We start from the raw sequence: 12436 nt of genomic DNA on the forward strand, positions 1-12436 counted from the left end.
TGGCAGCCCATAACATTGCAAAATATTTATATGATCTTCTTGTATAATAATGATCGATGAGTGATTTGCAAAAGACAATCTTATCTTCTTGTGCGTAGGATGAGACTCTAATGTCAACAATTTATTTTTATTATTATTAGCGCTTGCATCAAAAAGAGGTGCAATGGTTAAGCTCATAGTTATATATGTTTGAATGTGCAATTTTTGTAAACTACGACTAACTATTTTGTTAATATATTTAAGAACCTTCGATATGATCCTTTCCCACATCAAATGTAATGAATATGAAATAGAAAAAGGTAATACTTTTTATATTAAACCTATTTAGAAAGAAGGACCTCTCTATTGCCAACCATATCTTACAACTCAATCAGGAAGGGTTTTTCTCTAGCACATAATGAATGATTTTTGCATTGTAACTTTAGATCTTAATGTAACGTAATAAGAATTTACCCTTGTATTCAAATTTTTTAAATCAACCCTCTCCACAATAAGGAAGATGGAATTTTATTTACGAATTGGCATTTTAACAAAGAAAAATAGATGGTCATTAACATTACCAACTTGTATGTTCATCTCCATGTCTTTTCACTAAGGCATTTAGAAAATTGTCTTCATTTGTATTGTTTATCTGATGGTTCGTCCCTTGTTGGTGGATTCATGTATCTTCATGAATTGGGATGTTTTCTTGTGTATTCGAAGCTGGAGGTTCTTCTAAACAACTATTTTGAGGACACAATGATGACACCTTTGACAATTCACTTTCTCCTCAGCATCTTTGTTGATACTCATAGCGAGCACGTGCAATGTCATTCTTCATTGCAGAAATGCTAATAATATGCAATCCTATAATACTTAAAGAGGTGATCCTAGTACAAAAGCCCTAATACTTCAGGCACTAATATACAGCGCACAGTGTAGGTGAAAATTGCAATTCAGAAACTCATCTATATATGAAACCCTAATGCAAAAACTATAATATGGCAAAGTGTAATATCCTCAACAATTTTTTTAATTTGTTTCCAGTTACAATCACAACAAGAACCCGTTAAGGTAAGGAAATCAAGATACAATAATGTTGAAGTTGTAACCCTTCCACTTTTTGATCACCAAGTGCCCTATATGGGAAGGTGAGAGCATACGGTGTTGAGGGGGATCGTTAGCTTCAAATAACTGGAAATAATACAATGCTCGGTCGGCAAGCCAGCCCCTTCCACTTTTCAATGGGATATGAGAATATTGAAGATCACTTGGCGGTAAACCAACCAAGGATAATACAAGAAACTGAAGAACAATCACTCTATCGCTTATGCAGCGAGAGGACTAGAAATGAAATTTACTATCAACTCCACCGCTTATTCAGCGGGAGGACACATTACAATCAACTCAACCGCTTATGCAGCGGGAGGACAGTATTACAAAATATCCAAAATAGGCAGCCAAGCCAGCCTCTTCCACTTACACAGTGGGACTACAAGCAATAATCCAAAAGATAGTTGTTAGTACTACTAACTAGCTTTAGAATGCACATTATGGATTATCAATACATGAAATATCACTATCCCAAAGATAGGCGGCATAGCCAGCCTCTTCCACTTATGCAGTGGGACTAAGAAATAACATAACTTTGTTGTTAGTACTACTAACCAGCATTACAAATCATATAGAATGAAGAATCAAGTGTTGATAACAAGTCCAACAGCTGCAACAATAATAGATAATCACTCCCAAACCAACTTAGACTACTCACACCAAAAAGCTCTTCTAACACACAACTATGAAATTCTGAAAATCAATAACACACACAGACCAGCAAGCTACGGACACCCCAAAATGCTCATAACTTCTCCAAATCAACTCCAAATGACACAAAAATGGAAGTAAATGAAATCTACGACTAAGGCGACGCAACCAGAGACTCAAACCTGCACCGTAAACACCACAAATAGCCAACACGTAACCCAAGGCAGCCAAGAGATGGTACGACCCAGCTGGAAAGTTCGATTTGCTGCCAAAAAATAGAAAGAACACCAAAAGAAATGCCAAGGTAGAAGAATGATCGCCCTCCAGATACGCTTCCAACAAGCTATCACCCAGAATAATCGATTGCACAGGCAGGGAGATACAATCAAATCTTCGCTTCAGCCACACCAAAAACCAGCAACACTGAAATCCACACCACACTGAAAATCTGAAAATGCACACTAAAATCGAACCACACATTCAGAAGATCCAATCACAGCTAGGAGTGATGTCTCACACTCGAAGTCTGTCAAGAGCCCTAGGAAGTATTCACCCTCGAAGATTGTCTAGAGTTAATCCGACAGCATAACATTGTAAATTGTCTGAGACACCAAAATGAGAGCCCAAGTCACTTATTTATAACTTTTTTGCCAGCCAAATTCAAATTCAAGTGCACTCCAAATACGCCCAAACCAAATGCCATTCCATTTCATCCACATTTGGCATTGCATTTCATTTCATTTCCTTGCACAAGTTCACCCAATTTACATTCACCCAAAATCGCCCTTTTTAATAAATATAAGTGTCATAAAATAAAGTGTAAAGTGGGCACCCAACTATGAATTCCAAATAAAAATATTACTAAGGCAATATACTTAGAAAGTCGCCCCATTTGCCTTGACTTATAATTTAATTATTAACACCATGACGACCCCCTTGAAGTCATATGCAAATTTCACCCAAATAGACTTAGGATAAAATTAATATTTTCTCCCTTCCTAAGTCGTCCATTTATAAAATAATCAAATATTAATACCTCATGCCTAAGGTATTAATATATTAAAAATACCTTCTCCTCAAATATTGATTATTGCCAAATTGAGCCAGAGACTGAAGTGTTGGAAATCACTGAAACTGAACTGAGTTGGGGCTCTGAACTAAACAGCTAAAAATAGTCATCTGAGTGAATATAGGATCCTGCCAAAATAATACTACCAAAAATAGCAACTAAGCTGAGCTACAAAATCCTTGCCAAGAATAGCACCAAAAAATGCTAAAAGACCAACTACTCAAACTGCCCTGCCGGAATTAGCAATCTGAATAGTCCTGGTGACATCCTGCTAAAAATAGAACTGCTAAAAATAATACTTACTAAAAATAGCAAGTGTTTCCAAAGTGATTTTAACCACATTTTGAGCAGTCATCGCACTTACTAAAAATAGTAAGTCTGGAAAAAGTCACCCTATGCAGATGCATGTCGAACCATCTTGAAGCTCTCTAGAAACCCAGAAGGAATCCAGAATCCAAATTGTCAAACTCCCACATATACCCCTTGAAAACACTAAAGAATCCTCCTAGACAATAAGAAACCCTAATTTTTGCTCCCAACTAGCCTACGGGCCTCTGAAATAGGCTAGCTGCCAACTGACCTGATCACTGCGGAGAAGGGGACATTACACAAAGTCCCTAATATAGTAACTTTAATGTTTGAGAATTCCTAGTACGGATTATTTATTTATTTTTCAAAAAACCTTAATTCTTAGTAAAAATAATACACAAACTATCACTTTTACTGTATGCCAAATGAACAAATTATTCTCTATATGTTTAATCAATAACATCTACAAGTTTATTCGTTTAGAATATAAAGGTTTTTTCGAAAAACCCTAATTCTTAATAAACAGAGTACAAAAACTATCACTTTCACTATATGCCAAACGAACAAATTATTCTCTATTTGTTTAATCAGCAACATCTACAAGTTTTTTCGTACAAAATATAAAGGTTTGGACAATAATTTAAATAAATTTAGTGCAATGATAAATATCGGGATTGCAGTGTACTTCCTTGATCTGTATAAGTCAGTGCAATGATAAATAACGGGTTCCAACGTACTTCCTTGATCTATATAAGCCACTATTTCAAAGCAATTTTGTATTCATAGTTCAACAAAGATTGGATCAAATTCACAAGGAATTGCAATAAAATTTTATGGAAGCCTTAATAATCTGAATTTGTAAAACAACTCACCTGCAATACTAATGTAGGGCAATCTGTATATTCATCTTTGTTTTTGTTTCCCATCTTCTACAAGTGCGCATATATGAACAGCAGGAAAGCGGTGAGGCGGCAAGCAACATGGTCTTATTTTACTAGCTACCACTTAACGCCATTGTAAAGTTTAACTCACCACGTAAATAGCTGTGTGGCAATGTTACAGATTATCGTTTGGGTAAATAGGATGTCGTGCCTGACTCTCATTGTCATAAAATCATGAAATTACTATGTGTGAAAAATATGAAGAACCATTAATTGATGAAATCGGATGGAGGAGCTTCCCTTCTTTTTGTTTTTCATGGAAATTTGTAGGAGAGTTAAAAGTTTGTTTCTAATTAATTATTAAATGTTACCATCAACGTAATAAAGAAATATCGTGTAAGCTTGTGAGCTCACCTGACCTCCACATATTCAGTGTATTTTTTATTTTATCTACGAAGATTATTTTTGTTTTCAGAATTGGCCCAACGAGACGGTGTAGAAGCACATCGAGCTCTATGGATTGAATCTGAACCATTCACAGTTGGAAATTTGTTCGACTTGGTTTGTTTTTATTTCTCAATAATGGTTCAAATAACGTTAAGGATTATTTTTATTTTTGGTATTCCTTTTTCAAGGGAATATGAGTTGGCATCCTAACATTCTAAATTGTTGTGAATCAGAATGTTTTTTAGGTTTTAATTCAAACTATGTAAATTTATGCATTGCCACGTGTTTTTGATAACAGTAGAAGCTTGTTCCCTAAATGTAAAAACTTGCTCGTTGAAAAGAGATTTATTTCATGGGTTCCACTTATTCTTTGTGTGGTGGTAAAGGAATGGAAAACATTGTTTGACAATGGAATATATTATTGACGACAACCGTTTAACAATTTCCCGAGAGCGCGAGACAAAACTGGTGGGCTTTTCCCATGTTAAATAGTCTATCGACTAATTAGCTTGTTAACTTGATCAAGTGATTTTGGTTTAAAGTTAAATTGATTTAGACACAAGATTTTAATGATGAAGTTGTGTTAAATGTAAGGTCTATCACATTTTAAAGGGATGAGTGAGATAACATTTTGGATTATTTTGGTGGTATCTTAATTTCTAATATTAATGAATTATTAAAATAATTAAGAATGTTTTTTTTCAATAAATAATACTAAAATTTGTTTTGAAGGTAAAAAAAATTTAAATAATTTATTAATATAAAATGAAAAAATCATTCTTATGATGAAATTAAGGATGATTTATAAAGGTTAATGTAACTTAATCAATTGAAATGCTTACAACTCAATCAAATTAACTTAAATTAAATAAGTGATAGATATGTAGGTCAATGTAATTTTGAATAAAATGTTATGAGCACTAACAAATGTTATAGACAACTTAAAAAGAATCAAATATTATGAGTCTTCTGCTAGGATTTGTCTTTTGCCTGAGTAACTCAGTTTTTCTCTATAGTCTCTTTTATTGTCATTTCGTATTTTTTGTTAAGCCTTCCTTTATATAGCCTTGATCTATTTCAACCCAACAGTTTCTACTAGTATTGACAGTTTGGTGGCTCTAAATCATCGCTTCGCTAAGCAAGTATCCTAAGAAATTTGTCTCAGAGGTATTATACAAGGTATGTCTACTAAAACTTCAATGGATGTGATTTTACCCATCCCTAAATTTGATAGTGCATGTCAATGGTTAGAACAATATACTCGTATTGGTTATTTTGTTGAGAGATCTCCCCATTATAGCATGCTAAGGGAATGAGTTGTCAAATCATAGGTCTCACATGGGGTTTGTTTGGATGTTGTCCAAAACCTCACTATGGGATTTTCCTTTTTTCGTTTTGTTGAAATGAGTCATGCTTAGGCCATTGTGCAGCATGGTCCTTGCTATTTTTGGACTTCCCTGATGGTTTTCTAGCCATGGACTTAAGAATTTTCTTTCAGTCCCAAATGACAAAAGTTTTTTTTTTGGCAAAAGGCTAGAGGCCTATATTATATTAATATTTAAATAATATCATATATTTACATAAAATAACACTTGAATAGGAAGTTAGAACCTATCACCAACCTAGAGTCTGTAACTATGAAACTATGACTACTAATGGGAGAGGAATAAACATATCTCCCTTGGCACCTACAAAAGTATGCAGACACAAAAAGACTATCGAAGGGCTCATTCATGCAAGTCGATTCAAATGACAAAAAGTTGTGTATTCCTATGTGGCTTGAATTTCTTGGCCTTCCTTTGCCTTGCTAGAATTTTTTGCATGTCATGCTTCTTATTTATGGAAGGTTATTTGTGTTGAACTATACCATTTTATCAAACTCATCCCCAAAGAGGAGCCTAATTCAAAATTGATTTGTCTAAAGACTTGAAAGAGTCCATAGACATTTAGATTGGAAATTTTTGACACACTCAATGAGTGTTATATTTGAATCTTCCTAATACTTTCTTTTGATGTCAATCTTCTGAGCATAAAATTAAGGATTACCCTTTGGCAACACTTAGTGCTAAGACTCCTCCTAGGGTCTCAGACCTTAACCTCAAAAGTCAAAGATAAATGGACAATAGTAACTAACTGAAAGGGCAAAAATGTCATTGTTGATAATGCTCGAAGAAAATCTCAAAAATCTATTTATGTGTAGTCATGGCCAGCTATTTCAAACCCTTATGCAAAGGGGAAAGATGTTTTGATGGCCTCAATGGAGGTCACTACTCATCCAAGGTTTTCAAGGATACCACAAATTAGGTCAGTAATTTCATCCTAGCCAGAATTTCCAACCCATCCCCCCCATTACCAAGAAATTTGGGGAGCATAGACCAAATTTCTAAGTCCCAAGGACTTTATGACTGTTGTAACTTATGTCGTGGAATCAGTTATATCAAGGGAACAAGGATTAGATTTGGATAGGAGGATAGCTACTTCACAAAACATAAATAGATCACATAATATATCATATGAGACACTCAAAAGTATTTGTATTATTCGCATTCTCTTAGTACATCATATACATCATATCTTCCTCTATACTCTTGTATGTAGTAATATATCATCTATTCTTATTTACGATGTTTACACTTTTCACATAGCTTTCTATATATACACTTTTCTCATACATGTATACATGTACACACACACATACATACATACATATATGTACATGTACATGTATGTATATGTATATATGTGTGTGTATAAATGTGTGTGTATATATGGGTGTGTATATATTTGTGTGTATATACATGTGTATATATGTATATATATGTGTGTATATATGTGTATATATGTGTGTATATGTATATATATGTATATATGTGTATATATGTGTGTATATGTGTGTGTGTATATATGCGTGTGTGTGTGTATATATGTGTGTGTATATATGTGTGTGTGTATGTATATGTGTGTGTATATATGTGTATGTATATATGTGTATGTGTATGTGTGTATATATGTGTATGTATATGTGTGTATGTGTGTATGTGTATGTGTATGTGTATGTATATGTGTATATATATGTGTGTGTGTATATATGTGTATGTATATGTGTGTGTATATATATGTGTGTATGTATATGTGTGCATATATATGTGTGTGTGTGTATGTGTGTGTATGTATATGTGTGTATATATGTGTATGTGTATATGTGTATGTGTGTGTATATATGTGTGTGTGTATATATATGTGTGTATGTATATGTGTGCATGTATATATGTGTGTGTATGTATATATGTGTGTGTGTATGTGTGTGTGTATGTATGTATGTGTGTGTATATATGTGTGTATGTATATGTGTGTATGTATGTGTATATATGTGTGTGTGTGTATGTGTGTGTATATATATGTGTGTATGTATATGTGTATATATATGTGTGTATATGTGTATATATATGTGTGTATGTATGTGTGTGTATGTATATGTGTGTATGTATGTGTGTATATGTATGTGTGTGTATATATGTGTGTATGTATATGTGTGTGTGTATATGTGTATATATGTGTATATATGTGTATATATGTGTGTATGTATGTGTGTGTATATATGTGTGTGTGTATGTGTGTATGTGTATGTGTGTGTATATGTGTGTATGTGTGTGTGTATGTATGTGTGTGTATATGTGTGTATATATGTGTATGTGTGTGTGTATGTGAATGTATATGTGTATGTGTGTGTATATATATGTGTGTGTGTATATGTGTGTATATATATGTGTGTGTATATGTGTATATGTGTGTGTGTGTGTATATATATGTATATATATATGTGTGTATGTATATGTGTGTGTGTGTATATATATGTGCGTGTGTGTATATGTGTGTGTGTATATGTGTGTGTATATATGTGTGTATGTGTGTATATATATGTGTGTGTGTGTATATATGTGTATATATTTGTGTATATATATGTGTGTGTATATATATGTGTGTATATGTGTGTATATATATGTGTGTATGTATATGTGTGTATATATACTTGTATGCACATGTGTATATATTTGTGTATGTATATGTGTATATATATGCGTGTTTGTATGTGTGTGTGTGTCTGTATATGTATGTGTATATATGTGTGTGTGTATATACATGTGTGTGTATATACGTGTGTATGTATATGTGTGTATGTATATGTGTATATATATGTGTGTCTGTATATGTGTATATGTATATGTATATATATACATGTATATGTACATGTACATGTATGTATATGTATATATGTGTGTGTATATATATGTGTGCGTATATATGTGTGTATGTATATGTGTGTATATATGTGTGTATGTATATGTGTGTGCGTATGTATATGTGTGTATGTGTATATGTATATGTGTGTATATGTGTGTGTATATATGTGTGTGTATGTATATGTGTACGTATATATACGTGTGTGTGTGTGTGTGTGTGTGTTGGTAAACAGATCCGTCACTTTGAAATATTCTACTATGTGCCCAATGGAGGAGTGACAAAAGGTTCCCAACAGTTGGATAGATCATCCTTTGGACACGATCTTCCTTTACGTTTGAGAGGGGCAGCTCCCTCGTATGATAGGGGTATTTGTATTTTTAAATATAATTAACTTGAAAAGGAAAAGGGGAAAAAAACTATAAATGAAATTTAAAGAAATCTACACAACAAACATACGATTGCCATTCAGATTTCATTGACTTCTAACCTTATCACTATCAACTCTAGACCACACATAAGAAGGTAGTGAAATGAAGCATTAAAGTTTGCATAACACCTATATACTCCAAAGATACCAAAGAAGTCTATAATGTCATATGACCATTGTCTTCATGAAACTGGGAAAGTAATTTGCAAGCTTTTTATTTCAATATCACATGATAGTTACATAACATTGAGCAAATGAATACTTAACAACCATGGAAACACTTCCAATTTGCTTTGTATTCAAAAGATGGAGTTATACAATCCAAAATTTTAGCTGTCCCAAAACTCACAAAGTCCAAAAAGTCTTTCTACCATCTATCTTTCTAACATTTATAGCCTCTCATAAGTAACTGCCTCATAACCAACTTTAATCCTGAGTTAATAACTAACTCTTTTTTGCGTAAATTATAATGAGTTAATAACTTGTATATTTATGCACAGAAAAAGTCAACCTTCTAACCTTTGACTCTATGAGATAGAAAATCTCAATTTATACAATAAAACTGAAAATAAAACTTGACACTAACTAATCAAAACACAACAAAAGAGAATATACAAAGATAAAAGCATGATATTAATTCTCGATATCATGGAGAAGCATGTTGGCTGATTATTTGATCCCGCTAAATTGGTGTTTTAGTCTTGAACAACCTGTATGCTTTGAGAGCATCTACCATGAACTTGTACCTAGGAATGATCACATTGTTCTTTTTTAATTTGTTAGTAGCTTGGCCATCCCGAATGTCAATCAAATCATGATAATATGAAGGCATGTCACAAGCATCTAAGGTAACTGAAATAACACTGAGTCTCTTCATTCTATCTACATCTGAAACCTATACATCTACTAATTCAATATTGATTATGTCATGAAACTTGCTTAAAAGCACTTGACTGTCCATTTGCTGAAATTACTCCTTTACTGATATATCACCAATAATATTCATTGTGTCCTCTATTACCTTCATTTTTGTTTGTTCACAAGTTACCAAGAGTTTTTGATACTCACCAAGGCATTGCTTGATATTCTCCAATTTCCAACTTATATGCTTGCACCATGTACTGGATTGATTTTCTTCTTTATGAGATAAGACTTTTTCAGCAATGAGTACATCCATATATGTTTTATCTATCCTTTGAAATTCTTTCAAAGTATCCTGCCAAGACATTTCTTGTTCTTTGGCGTTCTCCAATTCTATAGCAATTTCCTATTCCTATACATCAAGTTTCGTATGAACATCCTCAGCTTTTTCAATGAAGTCTAATGTCTCTGACTTCATTTGATTAATCCACTCCTCTAACATCCTACTATCTTTCTTGCATTTATGTATATCTTCCATCACCTTCTTTTCAATAATTCATTCAGTATGTATCAATGTCGAAGTTGATGCTAACTCCAACTGTGTATCTGAAGAATCCATAATGGATTTGATATAGGATGAAAGAACATGTATCTGTTGCTTTAGTTGATCCTTTGTTTCCTTATCTTTATTTGCTTTGTCAACAAGAATAGTCGTTGAAATTTGAAAATTATGTACAACTCCCTCATGTGTTGTAGGACCTAAATCTACCCGTGTCATATTAAAATTTGCCTCATGAGCTTCACTTACATCTTTTTCAACAATAGGTTGGGCTACCTCAACACATAAATTTTCTGATGAAGGACTAATTCCCAATTTGGATGCAACTTTTGTTTTCTTGGGTTTGGTTGTCTTGTGAAGTACATTTGCAACCACATCAAAACTAGGAGCTATCAACTAAACAATTCTCTTCTTATTCTGCAAGCTTTGTTGTAACCAAAATGATGAAGATGATGGCAATGATTCTTGATTATTCACAAATGTTGAGGTTAAAGATGTTGGATTGTTTGGGAAGAGTGGAGGTTGAACTTCAATATGGACATCGTTCATTTCAACTTCCTCATGAATGGCAAAATCATCATGTTGAGGTGATGAAATAATGATAGAAGGTGAGACAGAAGGAATTTGTTGATTATCAACACTGGGAGGATGTTGAGGTGAAATACATTCTAACTCAGCTTCTAGCTCCTGGGCAAGATTCATTGTCTTTCCTTTTGTCTTTGATCTCTTTTTCTTAATGACAGAACTAACTTCACATGCCTTTGCAAGATCCTTCCCTTTTTTTGGATCTTTTCCATCATTACCTCCCTTGGATATATTTTGGTGTAGACTCACCACCAGGTTTGACCTTTGCAAATTAGTTAGAATAGAAGAACTTCCTTGTGCTCCACTTCTATCTTTTGAAGTATTAGTTTTATGTGAAGGTCTGGTTGCCATAACCTCAATCCTCTTACTTTTAACCCATTCAAGCATCCTTCGAACCACATAGGGTGATCTTTCCTAAATGCTTATTATCTCTAAAAGTGACCAATTAATGGGTGGAAGTGGAAGAAGTTGAATCCTCTCAAAATAAAAACCATCGATCAAATCAGATTCATCATCCTTAATGCCATTCACATTTATTTCAATTCTGTAGTCAACTATCTACTTGATAGAAAACCTCATCCAATCCCTTTTTCGTACCTCAAAATCATCTTCACAGTCTTGCCATAAATCTTCTATATTAGGAAAGTGCTCAAATCTGGCACCAAGTTCCAACTCTCCTGTAGCACACCCTTTGCTATCAAAAGGAACCTCATATCATAAGGATACAGGTGAATCTTTGTTATAAACCTCTCGATACTTTGAGCATCTGAGTAGCTCTCACAGTTATAATAATCGAGTCCAATGGGAAAAGAGATAATACTTTTTCTTTTATTCCGACAAATTTTGTTGACTTGTGCAATCTACCTGCATACCTCAATGATGATCAACTTATCTTCAACAAACCTCGGCAACATGAGAGGGCAGCCATCATAACCTCCTATCTGGATGTATGTGAACTTCAGAAACTGTATGTAGTAACTACCATACTTCTATACCAATGTTGCTGCTTCTGGAGATATTCTGAGTCCAATATTACCCTGTAGCTCTCTTACTGTCAACATAGTAAAGGCATCATTAACTCGCCTGGAGTGATGATATCTTTCCTCCAACTGCAGTTGCGGATGATAATTATAAATTTCAGTTGCATCATCATAAATGCCTTCAACGTTCAATCCTGGCCATTTCTTCATCCCAACAATGGCATAAAAGAGATATGATGTCATATAGAAATTATATTTTTTTTCAATTTGAGTAGCTGAACACAAAGATTATTACTAATAATCTCGGGCCAATTAATAAACTGTATGCCTTCA

The sequence above is a fragment of the Cryptomeria japonica genome, chromosome 10 (assembly GCF_030272615.1).
Source record: "Cryptomeria japonica chromosome 10, Sugi_1.0, whole genome shotgun sequence".
Taxonomy (NCBI): Eukaryota; Viridiplantae; Streptophyta; class Pinopsida; order Cupressales; family Cupressaceae; genus Cryptomeria; species Cryptomeria japonica.